This window comes from Pseudophryne corroboree, chromosome 10 (assembly GCF_028390025.1).
Source record: "Pseudophryne corroboree isolate aPseCor3 chromosome 10, aPseCor3.hap2, whole genome shotgun sequence".
NCBI classification, from domain to species: domain Eukaryota; kingdom Metazoa; phylum Chordata; class Amphibia; order Anura; family Myobatrachidae; genus Pseudophryne; species Pseudophryne corroboree.
The window spans coordinates 91,517,036-91,540,525 of record NC_086453.1 but is presented as its reverse complement, the minus strand read 5'-3'; the positions used below and the strand labels follow the sequence as shown (position 1 = coordinate 91,540,525).

The following is a 23,490-nucleotide window of genomic DNA, read 5'->3' as shown; positions in this document are numbered from 1 at the left end:
CCTCTCTGCACTGTTCTAGCATCACTGGTAGATATATCAATAGTGCAAACATGTACCACATCATCTACCACTGCACTGACTCACTGAGTCAGTACTCATTACTATGTGCTACCTATCTACCACTGCACTGACTCACTGAGTCAGTACTCATCAATATGCACTAACCATCTTCCGCTGCACCGTTACTCACTGACTCAACAATCATCACCATACACCACAAATCTAATTCTGCACTGTGACTGACTCAGCAATCATTGCCATATGCTACCCATCTAACTCTGCACTGTGACTCAATATGCACTAACCATCTACAGCTGCACCGTGACTCACTGACTCAGCAATCATCACCATACACCACAATTCTAATTCTGCACTGTAACTGACTCAGCAATCATTACCATATGGTACTCAACTAACTCTGCACTGTGACTCACTGACCCAGCAATCATTACTATTCCACACCTATCTACCTATGCACAATGACTCACTGAGTCAGCAGTCCTCACCATGTGCCACCGATCTACCTTTACACGGTGACTCACTGACTCACATCAGCACCATGCACCACCCATCTACCTCTGCCATGTGTCTGACTGGCTCAGCAATCTTCAACATTTACCACCCATCTACCTCTGCACCGTGACTCACTGACTCAGTAGTCATCACCATGCGCAATCCATATACCTCTGCACCGTGACGTACTGACTCAATGCTCATTACTATGAGCTACCCATCTACCTCTGCACAATTACTCACTGAATCAGCAATCATCACTATGCGCCTCCCATCTACCTCTGCAGCGTAACTCACTGACTCAGTACTCATAACTATGTGCTACCCATTCAACTCTGCACCATCACTCACTGACTCAGCAATCACCATGCACCACCCATCTACCTCTGCAGTATGACTCACTAACTCAGCAATCATCACTATGCCACATCTATCTACAGTACCTCTGCACCATGACTCACTGACTCAGCAATCTGCACCATGTGCCACCCATCTACCTCTGCATTGTGACTCACTGACTCAGCAAACATCACCATAACCCACCCATCTAACTCTGCACCATAATTCACTGACTCAGCAGTCATCCCTATTCCACACCTATATATCTCTGCACCGTCACTCACTGACTCAGCAATCATCTCCATACACCACCTATCAACCTCTGCACCGTGACTCACTGAGTCAGCAATCATCACCATGCACACCCCATCTACCTGTGCACTGTGACTTACTGACTCAGCAGTCATCACCATGTGCCACCCATCTACCTCTGCACCGTGACTCACAGACTCAGCAATCATCACTATGCCACACTTATCTACATGTGTACTGTGACTCACTTAACTCAGCAATCATCACCATGTGCCATCCATCTACCTCTGCAATGTGACTCACTCAGCAGTCATCACTACGCCACAGCTATCTACCTGGGGTAGTATGTTATGCCGGCGCTTGGGATCCTGGCGCCCAGCATACCGGCACCGGGATCCCGACCACCGGCATGCAGGCAGCATGATAAATGCAAAAGAGCCCCTTGCGGGCTCGCTGCGCTCGCCATGCTGCGGGCACGGTATTCTCCCTCCAGGGGTTTCATGGACACCCCAAGAAGGAGAATAGTTGTCGGTATGCTAGCTGTCGGTATGGTGAGCACCAGGACCCCGACAGCCAGCATATCAAATGCCTCCAATTTACCTGTGCATCGTGACTCACAGACTTAACAATCATCACCAAGTACCACCCATCTACCTCTGCACCATGAGTCACTGACTCAGCATTCACCACCATGTGCCACTAATATACCTTTGAACTGTGACTCACTGACTCAGTAATCATCACCATGCACCACCCATCTATCTCTGCACAGTGATTCACTGATTTAGCACTCATGACTATGTGCAACCCATTTACCTCTGCACTGTGAGTCACAAACTCAGCAATCACCACCATGCAACACCCATCTATGTCTGCACCATGACTCACTGACTTAGCAATCATCACCATGCACCACCCATTAGCTCTGCACAATGACTCACTGACTCAATAATCATCACCATGCACTGCGACTCACTGACTCAGTAATCAACACCATACACCACCCACTTCCTCTGCCCCGTGACTAACTGACTCAGTAGTCATCATCATGCACCACCCATCTACCTCTGCAATATGACTCTTATAGACTCAGTAATTTTCACCATGCACCACCTATTACCTCTGTACTTTGACTCACTGATTCACAAACATTATCATGCACCACCCATGATTTATGCACTATGACTCACTGACTCAGCAATCATCACGTCCAGAGTATTTACTTTGACAAAACACCACTGAGAAGTCTTTGGCACAGTAGGGCTTGCAGAAGAGAAAGAAAGAAAGAAAGAAAGAAAGAAAGAAAGAAAGAAAGAAAGAAAGAAAGAAAGAAAGAATGGGACGCAGAGCCTTCTTGTCCCTACTACTCAACTACCACTGGATCACTGACAATCTATCCATATAAACTCTTATCGTCAGCTCCTGTTACTCTTATCCAGTTATTATACATAAATTGTTTTATGTTTTGACTTTCTCATTCGGACATATACCAGTAGTGTAAAGTTTATCAAGTCTTCGAAGGAGCATACATAGAGATATTGCCCATAGCAGGCAATCACACTCAACAGTATAGTTAGTTTTATCTTGCACGTCTCATTGGTTGCTATGTTTAACAACTGCACCTGTCCTTTTTAAATGGTCTGATGAATCTCCCCCTATATCAGAGGTTTACAAATGCGGTCCTCAAGACACCCCAATGGTCCAGGTTTTAAGTTTATCCCTGCTTGGCCACAGGTGACTTAATTAGCACCTCAGTCAATTTGATTTAACCATCTGTGCTGAGCCATGGATATACCTAAAACCTGGACCATTTGTGTGTCTTAAGGATGGCATTTGAGAACCTCTGCCCTATATAATTCTATTATAATTTTTTTATATTATTGTCTAGTAATTTACCATTTCAGTACTTTTATATTCAATTTCACTAATTTATGTTTGCTTAATATTAGAATTTGTTAAACTGAATAAGAATTCGCAAACCAATTATATGTGTTATATTTCATTCACTTTGTAAGTCATATCAACATCACATATTCTACCATAAGAAATTTATACCGCTTTCAGAAAGATGCCGGGACTTTGGAACACAGGTTAGATCCCAGTCCCAGATCATTACCCTCTTTCACACAAGAGCTGAAATACCCGGGGCAAGCATTTAGACCTGGGAATTTCCTGGGCCATGACGGCTTAACCCAGGTCCGTTCTCTGTGTGAAATGGTTAACCCAGGTCAAAAGCCCTGGATCCTTGACCCTAGTCATGACCATGGTTGAAGCCCCAGCAAGTCTGACCCGCGTAAACCCTTTCACAAAGAGAAAGTACCCAGGCTAAGCTGGCTTGCCCCGTCATTTTACTGGGTCAAAATCTCTTTGTGAAAAGCATATTACAGACATATTTGTATTTTTACCTATTCGCATGCAGCAGCCGCATCCATCTGGTCTGTGCATAGTGATTGACAACTGCGGATGTCGGGGGCTGCAGCGCCGCAGCATTTAGTGGGCGCGGTCCGGATAACTCAGACATGTCCAGACCATTTTCATAGCGCTGCATGTCATCACATGCAGCCACTCCAAGAAAAAATATGGCGCCAGACCACCTGCCAGCACAGCCAGGCTGCACAGGCAGGGGTCATCAACTAATTGATGCACTGGCAATTAAATTGTGAATGTATTGCGGGCAGCATCACACACACGCTGGATAGCCTTGCCTGTGCTGGGCGGCCACCAGCATGTGAGTAGATGAAAGCAGATCTGTGTCCATCTCTGAATGACCCCCTACAGTATGTCTGTCTTCTCTGTGGTCTGCCTTGAACCTTGTTAGCCTATAAGTACTGGGTAGAGGAGGCACTCTTTTCAAATACATAAAGGAGAAGCAGAGCATCATAGTCTACATCATAGTCATCCATCACTCTGGACTGAAGGATTTGATTCTAATCCATTATACAATCCTATGGTGATTATTCTTCTGTTTTATTGTGTGTTTAGACAGGAGTAATATCCAGTACACAAGCTTTTTGGTGACTTTTAACGTGGATGTGGAGGGCACTTTTTATTGTGTAATTAATTTTTTATTGTATCTTGCAAAAATATTTATGCCTGTTTTACATAGTTTACTACATGCTCTTGTCCAGTATTCTACAGGGAACACCCAATCCTCTCACTTAGCACACATCCTGCAATGGAAGAGATACCTTTGTGTCAGGAGAAGGATGACAGTAATCCATAAATCAGGTGCTAATAGCTTTTGTGTTGGATGGTTGCACTTTACACAGATTCTCACTATTATTATGCTGTTTCTGGCTGTTCTTTTTCAGTTTTTATTTTATATACTGTATTTATTTTAATTTTGTATGTTGGTGACTTTGATATATTACCTATAGTATTCAAAGAGAATATTTATTATAGGAAAAAACTTGGTCAAAGTAGGACAATGACGATACCATGTGGCCCTTTGATCAGAAGAGCTAGGTGTATGTTCACTGTTGAAAGACATCACTTTATGGGCGGTATGTATAATGCATAGCATATTCTGTGCTTGACATCCAACCCCCTTTTCACATGCGTACCTGTGTTTATTTATACCGTATGCAGAACTCCTGACAAGCGCTGTAGCTCGAAATATGAGGACTTATAGATTTATGACCCAGGAGTGCTTTTGTGCATATGTGGCCAGGGCATGCGCAACTCTGGGGGGGCAGAGTGGGATCCCTTCAGTTCCCTCTCCGGGTACTCATTGTGGAAAGGAGCCCATAGGCTTCTAAAGGCAATGCCATCTATAGATGGCGTTGCCAATCGAGCACAATAGATGATTGCCAAAACCTTGAGCACATACTGTATGGGGAATTGCGCAAAAGGTCTGACCACATATTCCTGCTTAGTACTGTACATCCCGCCTTTTGGCAGAATATAATGCATACATAATAGTAAACATTTTATTCTTTACAAATCTATACAATAACGCACAATGAACTGTCCCTTCATTGCCAAGTGGAGTGGAAGTGGGATATGCGTTGACACAGGATAAGTAGAAGGGCATAAATTAATAAAAGATAATGGAGAACCATATATAAATATTAAACAGCAGAATTACCCACAAACCAAGATTGAATCCGATCAACCAAGATTTATTGGTTGATCAGATTCAAGTGGAAAATATTCTCTGCTGTTCTTTTGCTTATACAGTAGTTCCAGCACTCGTGCTTAGGACTAATAAAGGATCTACTTGCGGTGTATCAACAAATGGGGATAATGAAGAATGAGACCTACTGTATGTCAGCTTATGTAGTTTAATATGTAAACTGCTCTACACTTGACAAGTGGGTATGGGCTTTTACTGTGAACCAACACTCTTTTTCCTGTAGCTAAGTGGTAGTCTTCCCGTGCTATGGCCCCTAGCAGGCCATCTTTACAGCAATGCAGGCCCCTGGGCAAAGCAATGCACAGGGGCTCCTACTGATTCTCCAGCTGTTAAAGGTGGAGTGCTATCAGTGGCGGCTATGATGTCCGGGGAGGGTACGGGTATTATCAGCGGGAGCCCAGGAGAAATTGGAATAGAAAATGGGGGGGTTGCTATCAATGACTGTGGTCGCTCTGATGTCCATGGAAAGGGGTCGTGATCTGCGGCCACGGCTGTCCAACATTGGGGAGTGCGATTGGTAATGATGGCTTCCCAGCAGTGTGGGGGGGGGGAGTGGGTTCGGCTATGGGACTTTATAGAGTCTTGGGGCCCTTGGGCAGCTGCCTATTTAGCCCAATGGAAGAGACCCCTAGTTCTAGGATGACTATGTCTCTGGCTCTTGACCCCTGGCTCTCAGATAACTACCTCGGGCTAATCTCTTTGTTAGAGATCTCAGACCTATCTTGTGTACTTACACCTTTTTCAGTAAAGATTGTTTCTGCCATTAGTATCCATAAACCTAGTTTTTACCAAGCAATTTCTATCATTCCTGGAAAGAACAAAGACAAACTAAAAGAGAGTTATGAAGCTACATCATAAATAACCTAAAACAGTTCACACATGCTACTCTACATCTTCTCAGGACAGAGGTCTATCTGCTTTCCACTTAATAGATACCTAATTTCCCTGCTTCATTTTTGCCCAGAAATTAAATGTGTATGAACCTGTATTAGAGAAAGCTGGGGAGTAGCCGATTTTCTCCCGCCATTCAAATGATAAGACTTAACGGCTCAATATTGTTGTCCTCAACGTGGTGAGAAGTTGGGCTGTATCTGGAGTCCTGCGTAGGTGGCTTGATTCTGGCAAGAGAAAAATTATATGTACTGTAGAGAAGTCTATAGACCAAGATAAATCTGTACTGCTATAGGCACCATATTTAAAGTTACATTTTATAATCTTACAATTAACAGTATTATAGTAGTGGCTTCTGATATAAATTAACCCTAGGGGGTGTGTGGTAGAGAATACATGGGGCTATTTACTAAGCCTTGGTGAGAGATAAAGTGGAGAGAGATAATCAGCTCATAACTGTCAGGCTGTTTTTGAAAAATGACAGGTAGGAGTTGGTTGGTACTTTATCTCCATCCACTTTATCTCTCTCCAAGGATTAGTACATAGACCCCTTTATCTCTATCCAAGGCTTAGTAAACAGACTCCTTAGGGTAGTATCCAATTAGCTGCAAAAACGCAGTTTTGGGATAAAAAATTGGGGTTTATTATGACCCGCAATAAGTGAGTATTCAATTGTTCACAAAAACGGACCCACAATGTTTTAAGAGGTATCCTATTAGACGCGAAAACTCTGTAAATTATTGCGATCAGACTTTTCACGGCTATCCGCTGGTATGCATTCTCCTGTTTTACGCATGTATTCTATTGTAAATTCACGAAAATGGGATTTGTGTGATAATTCTAGCTGCCAAAACCAGAGAAAAGTGTAGGTGAAAATGGTGTAATCAGCCTGTACACTAAAAAACACAAAATAGTATAGGATAACGACTATTTGGGGACTTAAATTGGGTCAAATAGCTGTTATATGTATTTTTTTTAAATGATAGAAAGGAAAATACGTTTTCTAATTAAATTACGGATACATAAAATGGGTATAAGTATATATTTTGGTCACTTATAGGTACTTTAAAAAAAAAGTAAAAAAAAAAAAAATGACAGTTCCCACCTGCAAGCCTAAAAAAACACTTGTCCTAATCATAAAACACCCCAATAAACCTGCCCCATACCTTGTACCCCAATTTCCATCATTTGCATTTATTGGCCCCAAAAATGATGTCATTATTGGCTAATGAAAAGTAATTAAAAACTTCTATGTACCTAATTAGTCAGAGGGGCGTCCTAGGGGTTCTGAACCAAATTCCCACATTTTTCCCCAACTGTTCACCTGCTCAGAGATGGTGAAAGCAAATTTGCTGTAAAACCTATGGAGAATTATCGCTGGTCCATTTTCAATGACAACTGGATACCCATTTATTGTGGGTCACAATAAAAACCCCATCTTTATCACAAACCATGTTTTCGCAACTAACTGGATATCCCGCTTTATCGCAAATTTGCTTTCAACATCACTGAGCAGGTGTACGGCAGTACTTAAAGCAGCCACATACGGTAGTTTAAAGCAACAGTAAAACAAAAAATACTCATGGAAAAAACATGTTCTCTCCGAATTTGCATGAACTGGATGTCATGGTTGTGAAAGGCTACAGTAGAGTCCTGTCACTTGAGATCATTTGGTCACTGAATACTGAAGTGTTCATGGAAATCAGTTATGTTTTACTGTTAGAGCAAGTAAAGGTGGGTACACACTGGCCGATATATCAGCCGTTCTCTTGAACGGCCGATATATCGCGGGTCCGTCGGCCAGTGTGTGCGGCCGATACGTCTGTGAACAGCCGACGGCCAATATATCTACGATATACTGGCGTGTCGCTGTGTGTGTATGCCGACCGCCCATACACATGCTGCGGCGGCCGGCGGTGATTGACAGCTGAACTGGGCGAGCATGTGTACACGCCCGCCCAGTTCATGACGTCAGCCACCGACGGATCGGGCAGTGTGTATGCTCAACACACTGCCCGATCCGTCTATAGATGTATCTGCCAATCAATGGATCGGCAGATATATCTACCAGTGTGTAACCACCTTAAGAATAGAATTTCCCAACATTGTAAATAGAGAAGTGTACTTATTGGGCTTCTCCGACCCCAGTCCAGATGTTCTCCATCCTTGGATAGTCTGATGACAAAAAGGTGGCAGATCATAACATATGCAATATGCAGAACTATAATAAAATTTGTGAATTCTGTTACTAGAGGTATTATGTTATAAATAAAAGGTTATTATTATTATTATTATTATTATTATTATTAATAATAATAATAATTAGCATAAGGATAATTAATTCATAGTAGCACTTCGGAAATCATACTGCCACACTCTGGTATATACCAGATAACCACCTGACCCATTACTGTAGCCTGATCCCTGCAGTAAAAGGCAGCTCTCAGACTCCTTCCTACCACCCCAGCTGAGGATGACAGGGCTTGTCTGTTTCACATCACTTTAATTTATTAGCTTGTTATCAGTCTGAGTAGTTTAAAGACATATCTGAATGCTCACAAGGAAGCTACAAAGAAAGAAGCAATGTATTAGTAAATAATGCAGAAGGAAATGTACAAATCAACACTAAACTAAAGTCTACAGACGTCTCACGTTACAGAAGCAGCCGCCAGTATAAGGGAACAAAATAAAGTGCTTTCTCTTCTATAAAACCTGATCATTTTACCTTCAAGGCACGTGCGTACCTCTCTCCCATTTCCTGATCTTGAACTCTAGTTGTTAGGATTATATATTATACTTATTATAGCACGTCTGGTATTTGAAAATTGCAATATAATTTGTAGCTTCTGCTTGTGTTTTGTAAGATTTTTTTTCCTGTTAGCTCATTTTCCCCATAGTTTGGTGGATGAATAAATTAAAAAAAAAAAATTAAAAATAAAAATAAACTGTTTATTGTTTTGTTGTGTTTAAATTATCTTATTGTAATGTTGATGTATCCTCTTTTTATACTCTTTGAGCATGCTCGCACTATGATAAACTCTATCCATTTAATTACCGTGGATCTGAACGCAAGATAATTTTGTAAATAAATGAAATTGCTCACAGATATATATATATATATATATATATATATCACATTGTTCTTATTCTCTCGCTCACCTTTCACAGAGTTTCACATCATTTTAGGGATTTTTTCTTCCAGTCGTAGCGTCTCCTTTGAACTGAGAAACATTGCCATTGGCTTTGTACTCCTCTCATGAGATCGTCTCAACTTCCAACACTTCAGGCTAGCGACTGTTGCTTGCTCATGGACTGATAGGTGGCCAAGATTTACCTAGTTAAACCACTGTTGCCTTGCAGACGGCCCCTGAAGATTCCAGCTGCTGGAAAGATCAAATACAATTATTGTTCTCAAATGAATGCAGAAATCCAAGTAAATAAGACGGAATACATTCATTATGATAGACACTGGTGTTTGACAGAATCAGAAACATGGAGAGTAATTGGAGCTACGATAAAGATATCTGTTCTGTGCATGACTATATGAAAAAGATAGGGAGATACAGGGATAAGAAACATATTTCTATAAGACAAACAGCGAAATACAGATGGGTCCACGTTTATCTTGAACTTTAATAGGACTTAATCCCCTGCTGTATTGTTCTCTGTATTGTATTGCTGCTGAGAATTATAGATGAAGGGTTTATGTTAATAAACCATGTTGTGCCTAGGCGCAGCAAACTAGCCAAGATAACCGTGGACCCATCTGTAGAGCACCAAAAGCATCATGCGCCATTGGTGTCTGAGGTCTCCTTGTTACCATTACAATAGCATGAGAGCAACTAATGAGCAAATTGAGAGTCAGTGGTAGGTAGATATATAATCCCATTTGCCAAAAAGAGATTTTGTGTGAATCATTGAATCCATTATTCCTCCACATTTTATCACCAATGAAATGCAAATGCAATTAGATGATTAAAGAATTTATTGTAAAACTCGTTCTTTTTCAACACTTTGGGGCATATTCATCATGTTAATTATCAAGGCCGGGGCGTCCCACGATAAGTAACATTCTGACTCGCTGCGAGTGCCAGAGCAATTCATCAATGCTCCGGCGCGGAGACAGCTGATTTGAAAATTAGCTGTTTCCACAAATCGTTTAACCGCTACTTTCATAGCAGTGAAAAGATTCGGCAGTGCTAGTACTAGTGTGTCTGCATGAAATACGGTTCACGCAGGTGCACAAAGCCCCCGTATCCAGCGGAAGGACGTATCCGGCGGAAGGAGCCAGACAGGGGTGGCGGGATCCAGGAGGATCCCTGTTCGCAAGCCGAGTCTGCTTCCGATAGGTAAGCAGCAGGGGTGCAGGAGTATTCGCCATGTGCAGATGCTCTGCAGTCAAGCTCCGAAAAATTTGTCTTTTCAGAGCTCGGTGAATGAGGTCCCCATACTAGTGTATGGGGAGGCCTGGCCGGCTCGGAAGTGAAAGGTAATCAGGAGATATCTGTGATATCTCCTGCGTTACCTTCATGATGAATGGACCCAAAACATTTTCACCTACTTTTGTAGAAATTTAGTGATGATTAATAGACCCCTATATGATGAAAAAAAGTGCATATACTGTACTCACAAACTAAGCAATCTGAATAGCTTTACCTTGCTGAAAACCTTGGTGGTTTAAAAAAACAACATGGTCAGAACGTTTATTCAATTTTTTCACTTAATTATATGTTATCACATTTTTCACCATATTTCAATATCTTTATTCATTTTAGGGGTGATTATTTTTGTATATATGGTATGCTACAACTACCTATAACTCATTTCTCTTGCACCCCCACCAGCTCATGTTTTCAGAGTTTCTTTATTCATGCACATGTGACATGTAATTAACATACTGGTTACACAGACAAAGGGGGATATCCAATTATCCCTGGTAAAACATCAGGACCAACAAACGGACAAAAATGACGTTTTTCTGACTTTTTTCCAATGTTTCACAGATTTTTTTTTTACAGGCTATCCAAAATGGATCGCTCGTAACAAAAAGCTGATCTCCTGAAAACACACAGGTTCAGTGAAACCTGTGTGCTTTCGGATGATACAGTTCTCATGCCGGCTTATCGGGGATAATTAGATAGCCCCCGGTGGGATTATTAGCCCCGGTAAATTACCGGGGCTAATAGGATATCCCCCAAAACTCTTGAAAACATTAGAGTGCATGACACCTGGATTAGTGAAACACTGCTGCAGGGCACGTGATGTCTCCGAGGACCCAATAAATATAAACAATTACATGGCTTCCCATCCATAGGTAAGTGATTTTTATTGGTACACTGTATAAATTGTGACCAAGAAGTGCTTAATGATACATAAAGTGTGAAAATACAATGTGAAAAAACAACACTATTGATATATATGGGAAGCGCTCCTTTTTGGTCTGTTATTATTTGTCCTGGTATAAACCAGCTGCTGGATCCACTAAGTTGTGATCAATTAGCTCAACTGCTTAATGGATCTCATACGTTTATGTCAATGACACCCTCAAGAACACTCTAATATGACATTTGGCCAACCCTCTCAATAATTCAAAATGTTACATTTCTGTTTACAATATACAAATGTCAAGTTGTTTGATCCGGAATAAATGTCTAATAGCTGCTGCTGACTTTTGCAGTGTAAATTAAATATCCAGATGATTTTCAGTAAAGCTTTGTGCTGCACACTGGTCCTTGGTGAACTCTGATGAACATCTGTTTTGTAAATGACGCCAGTGTTACTGTATATTGCTATATACTATACAGCCAAGAAAGTCAGAAAGTTATTCTGGTTCTAGAGCAAGTGGAGTACATATTTAGGAAACAGTATGGATATATAGGTCCTTATTACGAGTTGATCGCACCAAGCAATTTATTGCTGCTGGTGCGATCAACTAATCTCCGCCTATGGGGGAGTGTATTTTAGCATAGCAGGGCTGCGAACGTTTGTGCAGCCCTGCTATGCTAAAAAAGTTTCCTGCAAACCAAGACCAGGGTAAGAGTCACTTACCCTGTGCGACGGCTCCAGCCAGAGCCGGCCATAGGCATAGGCAAACTAGGCAATTGCCTAGGGCATTTGATATGCCTAGGGGCATAAGCAGCTTTTGCTGATTAAAATGATATGCAGCATGCCTATATTCTGTGTGTAGCATTTTATATGCAGATACAGCCACAGGCTCACACAGTATATAGGCATGCTGCATATCATTTTAATCAGCAGAAGCTGCTTGTGCATCCTAGCCACATAGCAATGCAAATAAGATGCATTTTCATAAAAAAAATGTGCCTGACTTTAGCATTGATGCAAGATTTATGTGGACACATCTGTATCCAAGCAGAGGCAGAGGTCACAGTGTTAGTGGCAGTGTGAGTGCTGTGTGCATGTGAGTGGGTTGGTTGTGCAATAGTGTTCAGAATATGTGTAAGGAGCATTATGTGTGTCATGTAAAAATGCATTAATGTGCAACATATGTGTAAGGGGCACTATGTGTGTCATTTTGTGTATAAGAGCGTTAATAATGTGCGGCATATGTGTAACAGGGTACTACTGTATGTGTGTCATTATCTGTATAGGGGAACTAATAATGTGCAGCAAATGTGTAGGGGGCACTATGTGTGTCATGTGTATAAGGGCATTAATAAGCATATGTGTAAGGGATATTATGTGTAAAAGGGCATTAATAAAGGTTGTTATAATGTGTAAGGCGCATTATATTTATAAGGACATTAATAATGTGTCTCATGTGTAAGCGGCATTACTGTGTGGAATTATGTGTATAAGGGGGGTCATTCCGAGTTGTTCGCTCGTTATTTTTTTCTCGCAACGGAGCGATTAGTCGCTAATGCGCATGCGCAATGTCCGCAGTGCGACTGCGCCAAGTAAATTTGCTATGCAGTTAGGTATTTTACTCATGGCATTACGAGTTTTTTTCTTCGTTCTGGTGATCGTAATGTGATTGATAGGAAGTGGGTGTTTCTGGGCGGAAACTGGCCGTTTTATGGGTGTGTGTGAAAAAACGCTACCGTTTCTGGGAAAAACGCGGGAGTGGCTGGAGAAACGGAGGAGTGTCTGGGCGAACGCTGGGTGTGTTTGTGACGTCAAACCAGGAACGACAAGCACTGAACTGATCGCACTGGCAGAGTAAGTCTCGAGCTACTCAGAAACTGCACAGAGAAGTCTTTTCGCAATATTGCGAATCTTTCGTTCGCAATTTTACTATGCTAAGATTCACTCCCAGTAGGCGGCGGCTTAGCGTGTGCAAAGCTGCTAAAAGCAGCTTGCGAGCGAACAACTCGGAATGACCCCCCAGGTGCTCTACTATGTGGCATTGCATATAGAAAGGGCACTACCGTGTCATCTAATGTGAATAAAGAGCAATAGGTTGTGGTGTAATGTGAATAAGGAGCAATTCAGTATGATGTAATGTGAATAAGGGGCTCTACTGTGAGGAGTAACGTTTATAAGGTAAAGTGATACTACTGTGGGATGTAATATGAATTATGGACACTATCGCATGATCAAATGTGAATAAAGTTGCAGTACTGTGTGGCGTAATTTGAATTGAGGTTACTATTGTGTGGCCATGCCCCTTGCCAGCAAAAACACACCCCTTTTTGGGCTGTGCGCCAAATGTGCGAACTGTTCCTATTTAAAATATAGGAGGTACACACACCAAAATAAGGACTGCTATGGATGAGGGGTGGTGGTGCTGGGAAAGAGGTGCAAGGTCAGAGGCGGAACCAGCGGTGGTGCTAGGGGGCACCAGCCAAAATCTTGCCTAGGGCATCCTATTGGTTAGGGCCGGCTCTGGCTCCAGCGATGAAGGTCCCGGTCCTGACGTCAGACATCTGCCCTCCAAACGCCTTGATACGTCTGCGTTGGACTCACCACGCCTGAAAAACGGAGAGTATCCGCCCCGGAACGCCTCCCGCCTGTCCATCTTCTTGCGATCGCCGCTGCGATCACATTTGTCGCTGTCGTTGTCCAGCGACAATCGTCGCCAGGCAATGACCCCCATAATGCGGTGTATGGAGAACATTTATTGCTGTACTTCACAGTGGAGTTATATTTTTGAAGACCCTTGATTAATTCAGTAGGTGGGCACATGCAGATTTGATAAAACTTCTCTCTAGATATAAAAGTAGTAATGTTTGTCCAACTACCTCTCAACTTACTTCACCATCGTACAGCCAACACAATGCCATGCGTGGGCAGGAAGACCCTTTCCACCCTTTGTCCCAACTCCCAGAACAGATACTACACATCCAAAGTTACAGTACAGGGGGGACCTGGACTATACACCCTAATGCTAAACATAAAAAGAGGTGGTTCCCTGCTGGGACTTGTAGTAACACACACACACACACACACACACACACACACACACACACACACAATATGCAGGTGCATTTTCCAGACATTATTAAGCAGAATAATTGTAATAAATTCTGCAATTTAACGTTGAGTAAAATTGTGGTTCTTTGCATAATTTTGGCCCAAAATATGGTCCTACCCACCCATTTTTGGACAAATATGGGTGTGTACTGTAGGCCACTAGTATTTAGTTTAGAGTATCCATGAATATATTGAACAAACTGTTGGCTTCCAGGAAAGTATCCTACCTGCTGGTGCCCAAGCATTTTAATTTTTATTATATTTCAAAATATGTTATGGCAACCTGGTCACCTCGTCTTACATGCTGCACCTACAGGTGGCCACCCTGTTAGGCCGCACACTGAGTCACATCTGATTAACAAAAGCTGCTATTAAAAGAGTGTTCTATTAAGGCATATTATGACATGAGTTAAGTGTGAGACTTGTTGATAGAACAAGCTAGTAGGAGTCGGAGACATACTGTAGCATAAATTATAGGACGATTGATAATGAACACTGCATTCTCATTATTATCAATTTGATGCCCCTTTCCGGTACTATATATATATATATATATGTATATGTATATATATATATATATATATATACATACACACAGTATATATATATATATATATATATATATATACACACACACATACAGTATATATAAATATATATATATATATATATATATATATATATTTATTCAGTACATGTATATGTATATATATATATATATATATATATATATATAAAGCAGTACTTTTATTTGGATCCTTTCTGTTTGTATAGATGACCCTGGTATCCATGGTACAGTATATTGTGAGAGTCAGTGACAAAGGAATCAGAGCGTTATAGAATATATTCAGACACGGACATATACTGTCAGACTGCAGGTACTGTATAGCAGTGAGTTTCACATCTTCTCAATATGTCAGTAAACAGAGTCTGGAATATCACTTAAAATTGATTTAATATTGTATCACCATCAATCATGCTTGTTACATTCTTCTGGGGATCAGGACCATCTTAATGTATAGGCACACTGGGCAGATGCCCAGGGCTCCACGATTCTAAGGGCCTTCAAGCAAGGGTGGGCTGGACCAGAGGGCATCTGCCTCCCAGGCTCATGTTTTCCGGAGCTTATTGGGAGGCAGGTAGAGAATACTGCCTGGCTGCTCTGTATGTGAATTGCACCCAATCAGGGCAGCCAGGCAGCATTCTCTAACTGCCTCCCAGGCTGAAGCAAGATACCGAATGGCTTTCTGCTTGCTAATTGGTGGATGACTGGAGCTACCCAATCAGAGTGCAGCATTCTCTTGGACAGTATGGCTCGTGTAATGGAGGGCATGGATTCGATAACCACCTCGACTCTAACTGTGTGGAATTTGTATATTCTCCCCATGTAGGTGTGGGTTTCCTTGGTATCCGGACAATAGATCTACACTAAAAAGGTCTACAGTCAATAGGTCTACCACTAATGCATTAGGCAGACAGGTTCAAAAGGTCGATATGTAAAAGGTAGACAGTTCAACACGTTGACAGGGTGAAAAGGTCGACAATGGTCGACACACATATGGTAGACATAAGTTGTTGTTTTTTTTCACTATTTTAAACTTTTTCATACTTTACCATCCACGTGGACTACGATTGGAAACCTGTGCCGAGCTCTGCGGTAGCGGCGTGAGTCGCCTTGCCCGAAGTGAGCCATGCGAGGGATGCAGTACACTAATGGGGCTTGTTTCTGGCAGAAAAGTGACAAAGCACCCCGAAAATAAAATTAAAAAATTGTGTCTATATTTTTTGTGTAGACCATTTCCATGACAACCTTTTGACCCTGTTGACATTTTCTACTGAATGCCTATTCTATGCCGACCTCTTGACCCTATCGACCTTATGCATGTCTACCATTAGTGGTAGACCTGCTGACACTGTAGACCTTTTTAGTGTAGATCGAATAATCCACATCTGGTTTCCTCCAGGTACTCCAGTTTTTCCCACACTCCAGTAATATACTGATACGTTAACTGGGCCCTGACAAAAAATAACCCTAGTGTGTGCATGTGCTTCTATGTTACCTCCCTCCAGCCTGCAGCCAGACAGCGAATGGCTATCAGTTTGCTGATTGGTGGATGGTTGGAGCTAACCAGAAGCCAAAGTGCTGGCAGTCATTCACTGTATGGAAGCATGCTGTTAAGATGGCCCTGATGGGGATGGAGTAGAGCGGGTACTGATTACTTAGCCCAAGCCTGTTGGTGTAGAGCACGGATTGCTAGGACATCTGCTGAGGGAGACAAATGTCCCCCTTTGCAATGCAAACAATGTAAATGTCAGGGTATTGTTTTTTTATTATGGAGGGGGCTGTGGCCGCCCCTCCATGATTTGACCATGCCCCCCAGTATCTGGGTCCTGTTGACCTCTCATCGGCCCTGGTTACATATGTGAATTTCGTCTAAATAATAATTACATTATGCTTGATAAAAAAGCATCTGTAAAACGCCTTTGATGACTGACAGAAATCTGATAACGTCTAGAATTTGGGCACAAACATCTGTACGTCAGCTGCCGATCATCTGCATTCCTATGTGTGTTCATTATAATTTACAATAGCAGCATGTATTCATTTTAACCACACTGCTCAGTGAATCAGCTAACAGAATTAGCTACCGATTGCAGTGAGTCGCAAAACACAAAGGTATGAGCTATGATGTTATACTACTAATTTGTAGATTTGTGAAAATTGGCAGAACCAAAAACATACGGTATTGGGAAGATACAGGGTGTGTATACTTTCTGCATGACTGAACGCCTGTTATGTCACAAGAGGAACTGTTTTTTTTTTCTCTGACAGTCAGTAGCCTTGTATGCCCTGTATTTAGTACCTGTCCAGCCACACATTTACAGATGGAGCAGATTCTAGTTCAGCATATGTTCCATATTGCTCATCTTGGTTCACACGATAATTAGATTGGTATCGCAGTTTCCATTTAGAACAATGTTTGTAATATGTGGCATCTTGTGACTTTCTGTGAAATGCAAGCTACGTAAGCAGTGATCTATTTATCTCAGAATTCCAAGGGCAGACTCTCTTCTCAGTCAATGTGGCAGATGTATTAAGCCTGGAGAAGGCATAAAGAAGTGCTAAAGCGGTGATAAGTGAAAAGTGATAAAGCACCAACCAATCAGCTCATAACTGTCAATTTACTTATTGGAGCTGATTGGCTGGTGCGTTATCACCTTGCACTTATCACCGCTTTATCACTTCTTTATTCCTTCTCCAGTATTAATACACTATATAGTGCAGCACACAAAGTTAGCGTTAAGGCATTACCCCCGTCACCAAGTCACCCATTTTTCATGAGGCAGAACAGTTTTAGGGCGTAGTATGGTGATTCGGGATTGTAGGGAGGTGGATACAAAGGGAAATATTTATCATAATCCCCATTTGTAATGCAGATGTGGTAAAATATCTGGCTGTCTGCTGGTGCTAAAGGGGATGACGTTCGCAGCCTGGCAGATAGAAGGAATATCCCCGCCTGAGAAAGCCCATCTCACTGGCTGGTGAGCCAGTCAAGGAAGCCATGCTTATTCTTAACTGGGACTAGGACCTGGTCCCGGCACCAGAAGTACCGTATGTAAACTTATGAGTGTCACTAACTGCAGCAATCTCATTGTTTTCATCACTGCCACCCCAGTCACCCACTATTTCCTTGTCACCCACTATCTCCCTGTCACCCTTTCCCTGTCACCAACTATCTAAATGACCCGTCTCCCCAGTCACCCACTCTCTTTCTCTCTGTCACCCTCTCCCAGTCATTCTCTATCTCACTGTCACTCTCTCCCTGTCACCCACTATCTCCCTGTCAACCACTGTCTCCATCACCACTGTTTCCCCAGGCACCCACTATCTCCCTGTCACCCACTGTCTCCATCATCCCTGCTTCCCCAGTCACCCACTTTCTCCCTGTCTCCCTGACATAATCTCCAACCATCCACTGTAAGCTGAAAGACCTGGGTCACTGGAAGACCCGGGTCCGGGTGTGAACAGTGACAACCCAGGAATAACCCGGGTCCGACACCCATTTGTGAAAGGGGGTAAGTACTGAAACCCCGATTTCAACCCTTTCTCAGTGTCTGGGATTGAGTTGTGTTAAAGCTGGGGTTTATGTTTGAAAGGGATATTACACTGTGAAGGACCACTAAAAAGTCAGGATAAAATTAACGGAAAAAAAAGTCAATTCAATTGCTTCATTAACCACGTGGATACTATACGTAGACCCTGATTTCCAGTTCCAACTTTGTTCTCGGGTTCAGTCGGGATGCCGGCGTTCACATGACTGACACCGGCATCCTGACACTGAGAATCCCGACAGGGGATGGGGTAATTATATTACCCCTCCCCTGTCTCCTACCCTAACCCGCCTGGGGTGGCAGCTAGGGCTAATACTTCGGGGGTGGCAGCTAGGGCTAAGACTCAGGGGGTGGCAGCTAAGGCTAACACCCCCTCCCCAAGTCATAATCCTAACAGTAACCCCGATACTTCGGGATGTCGGCAGCCGGTGTTCCAGCGCCATGTTTTGGAGAGGTGTCAGATTTATGGCGTCAGTCACATGACCGGCGGCATACCGACTGCTGGAATGCTAAACGCATCCCTTGTTCTCATTTAAACGCCTCCTTATCTATATCACTATGTCTTTCATGGAGATTAACACATTCAATAACTTCATTCAATACTGACCTTTAATTACGCATGCCTTCAATACCTTCTTCCAGTACCTTATTCCAACACACTAATGTAGGATTCAGGATTACAATAAACGTTCTACCTAAACTGAGCAATCCATGAAGAAAAGAGTTAAAAGCTGAATCTAATGAGTGCCCCACATGAAGGACAGATGTGCAATATGCAGAATTGTCAACAGCCAACTCAATTTTTAACACTATCAGCTGAGAGAGAACAGTGATAACGATGGTGACATTACTGAAATGCTTCTGTAATGAGTGCAAACACTGAGAGCTGGTAAAGCTTTCTGCTGCCAGACAAAATTCCATTAGGCAGCAGTTAATAAAGAATGCATTTGAGGCTATATAAAGCTTTTGTGGACAACAGGGAGAATGAAATGTCACTTTCTAGTCACAAACTGTAATCGTTGTTAAATTACCCTTCTCCTGAATCACTTAGTGTGTGTTTCTCTATATTTATATATCTTACCCTTAATGGTTTGTCTGGAGGTTGTGCTGTTAACAGGCAGTGATCGGGCGGCCTACAGGAAGATAAACATGGGTCGAAGCCCTCTTCCCTGAAGATTGAAATGCCTCATGCACAGAAGTACATAGTATATGATAAGCTGTTGAACAGTTTAAAATACAGCACCGCAATTCTGTAATCACCATCAGTATATGTAAACATTTTACAGTATATAATGAAAATATGTTTCCTGTGGAGCCATTTAACACTTTGAAAGAGCTATCAATGTGACTGCCTCTTAATTATTGGAAGCCAGGTTTCAGGAGATCTTCCCCTCATGCCTGGACTCCATATCAGGGCTGGAGAGATAGAGGGACTTAAGGGTCTATTTACAAAGCCTAGGATGGAGATAAAGTGAACGGAGTTAAAGTACAAGCCAATCAACTCCTAACTGCCATGTTACATGCAGAGGTGTATCTAGGGTACCGGGCACCCCTGGCAAAGTAAGGGACTGGCGCCCCCCCATATTTGAAATAGGGAAGGTGTATGGGCAAAAAAGGTGCATGATCTTGTGGGAAAGGGGCATGACCACACCATAGTACTCCCAACTCAAATTACATTACACAGTAGTACCCCTTATACACATTGTCACACCATAGTGCCCCTTACACATCATGCCCACACAGTAATCCTTGTCCCACTGTGGAGAAATCAGCAGTGCATTGCCAAGGAGGGGCGCTGCCCAGCAATGTTTCCTGTAGTCAGAGGGTATAATTAAATATTAATGGCAGTGAAAAGGTATCTTTGCGCACTACCTAGTAGTGGTGATGTAGTGATATATTAAGAATAGCATTCTAGTAATTTATTTTGAGTTTCTTCACTGTGGTGCCGAAAACCGGTGCCAGCTCTTGGCTGCTGTGCGAACCACCAGCCCAGGCACTGCCACTACTAAGTGATTCCACTCCCTGGCCAAGGGTGGCACCACCAGGCAGCGTCCCCTCCTCAGCCAGTGCACCTGGTGAGTGCCATTCTGGCCAATGGGTAGATAACCTCCTGTCCCCAGCACATAGCTGTAGTCCCCACCCCTTCCCAGCACATAGAAGTAGTCCCCATCCTGCTCCCAGCACATAGACATAGTCTCCATCCCGCTCCCAGCACATAGCCATAGTCTCTACCCCCTCCCAGCACATAGCCGTAGACTCCATCCCGCTCCCAGCACTTAGCCATACTCTCCATCCTGCTCCCAGCACATAGCCGCAGTCTCCATCCCGCTCTTAGCACATAGCCGTAGTCCCGCTCCTCCTCCCAGCACATAGCCGTAGTGTCCATCCTGCTCCCAGCACATAGCCATACTCTCCATCCCGCTCCCAGCACATAGCCGTAGTGTCCATCCTGCTTCCAGCACATAGCCGTTGTCTCCATCCCGCTCCCAGCACATAGCCATATTCTCCATCCCTCTCCCAGCACATAGCCGTAGTGTCCATCCTGCTCCCAGCACATAGCCGTAGTCCCCCTCCTCCTCCCAGCACATAGCCGTAATCTCCATTCCCCTCCCAGCACATAGCCATAGCCTCCATCTTCCTCCCAGCACATAGCCATGGTTTCCCCCCTCCCAGCACATATCCATTGTCTCCCCCCTCCCTGCACATAGCCAAGGTCTCCCCCCTCCCTGCGTATAGTCTTCTCCCCTCCCAGCACAGTCTCCCCCCTCCTTGCATATGGTCCTCTCCTCTCCCAGCACAGAGTCTCCCCCCTACCTGCATATAGTCCTCTCCCCTCCCAGTACATAGTCTCCCCTCTCCCTGCATATAATCCTCTCCCCTCCCAGCACATAGTCTCCCCCCTCCCTGCATATAGTCCTCTCCCCTCTCCCTGCATATAGTCCTCTCCCCTCCCAGCACATAGTCTCCCCCCTCTCTGCATATAGTCCTCTCCCCTCCCAGCACATAGTCTCCCCCTCCCTGCATATAGTCCTCTCCCCTCCCAGTACATAGTCTCCCCTCTCCCTGCATATAATCCTCTCCCCTCCCAGCACATAGTCTCCCCCCTCCCTGCATATAGACCTCTCCCCTCCCAGTGCATAGTCTCCCCTCTCCCTGCATATAATCCTCTCCCCTCCCAGCACATAGGCCCTCATTCCGAGTTGTTCGCTCGCTAGCAGCTTTTAGCAGCTTTGCACACGCTAAGCCGCCGCCTACTGGGAGTGAATCTTAGCTTAGCAGAATTGCTAACGAAAGATTCGCATAATTGCGAATAGAAATTTCTTTGCAGTTTCTGAGTAGCTCGGGACTTGCTCTGCCACTGCGATCAGTTCAGTCAGTTTCGTTCCTGGTTTGACGTCACAAACACACCCAGCGTTTGCTCAGACACTCCCCCGTTTCTCCAGCCACTCCCGCGTTTTTCCCAGAAACGGCAGCGTTTTTCCGCACACACCCATAAAACGGCCAGTTTCCGCCCAGAAACACCCACTTCCTGTCAATCACACTCCGATCACCAGAACGATGAAAAATCCTCGTTATGCCGTGAGTAAAATACCTAACTTTTTAGCAACATAGTCTCCCCCCTCCCTGCATATAGTCCTCTCTGCTTCCAGCACATAGTATCCCCCCTCCCTGCATATAGTCCTCTCCACTCCCAGCACATAGTATCCCCCCCTGCATATAGTTCTTCGCCCTCCCTGCATATAGTCCTCCCCCCTCAAAGCACATATCAATTAATATGTTGCAGTACCTGGTGTGATGAGCTGGGCATCGCCTGGGCTGGAGGACTGCACAGTAGGCAGGAACACCACACTTCTGCACCGCACCACACTTTGTGAAGAAAGTGAAAGTTAACTACAGCTCCCAGCAACCCTTGCTGCCAGGAGCTCCCGGCAGCAAGGGCTGCTGGGAACTGTAGTTTACTTTCACGTTCTTCACTAGTGTATTGCGGTGTGTGGAACACACGCGTCTGTTCCTGCCCACTGTGAGATCTTCCAGCCCAGGTGATGCCACTACTAAGTGATTCCACTCATTGGTCGAGAGTGGCACTACCGGGCGGCGCCCCCTCCTCGGCTGGCGCCCCTGGCGAGTGCCATCCTGGCCAATGGGTAGATACACCCCTGGTTACATGCTGTGTTTGCAAAATGACAGTTAGGAACTGATTGGCTGGTACTTTATATCCATCCAAGGCTTAGTACATAGAATCCAAAGTACCAATCAACTAGCTCCTGTCATTTTTCAAACCCAGCTTGTGACATTGCAGTTAGATGCTGATTGGCTGGTACTTCCCCGGATTGATGCTGTAAAAAGTCTGGTGCGAGGAGAATAATCCGCCTCCTTCTCTGCCCCGTCCCACCTCTGATGCTGCGCTGCTCAGTGCTGTAAATGCTGGGATGACAGGCCAAGCTCCGCCCGCTGTAAGTTAAATATGTAAGGTTTGCAGGGATAGGCTGACTATTCCAAAGGGCCCTAGAACTCCTTGCTTAACTTCTCACTCTCCTTAGGGCTCCACCTTTGAAGTAAAAAGGTACAAATTTTCGCACAACACATAAAGTCACTGGGAGAGCTGTTGGTAGCCTTTACACAGCAGATAAGCAGTTGCTGACTATCAAGCTTTCCTTTAATGCATTTAAGAGTCAAACTATCTATGTCTCCTTTCCTCCTATTGCTCTCTCAGAGGTTTGGCAATGTGTTTAGTTCATGTGACAGGTTAACCTCTGATAATTGAGACACTATCCTCACCTGACTGGAAATAGGTTGATTAAGTACTTATATCT

The 23,490-nt window shown here is 43.6% G+C and overlaps 1 protein-coding gene across 4 annotated transcripts in view; it reads right to left on the bottom strand.

The window, feature by feature from the left end:
- Positions 1-23,490, bottom strand: part of SYT3 (synaptotagmin 3) — a 475,850-nt gene that overhangs the window by 341,863 nt on the left and 110,497 nt on the right. For 2 of the 4 annotated variants that reach the window (XM_063942589.1, XM_063942590.1), the window contains exons 2-3: positions 9,290-9,513; positions 6,223-6,357 (exon numbers count right to left, since the gene is read on the bottom strand). The gene's annotated coding sequence lies outside the window, so the exon portion shown is untranslated. The remainder of the gene's footprint in view (positions 1-6,222; positions 6,358-9,289; positions 9,514-23,490) is intronic. The other 2 variants (XM_063942591.1, XM_063942592.1) reach the window with 2 other exon arrangements.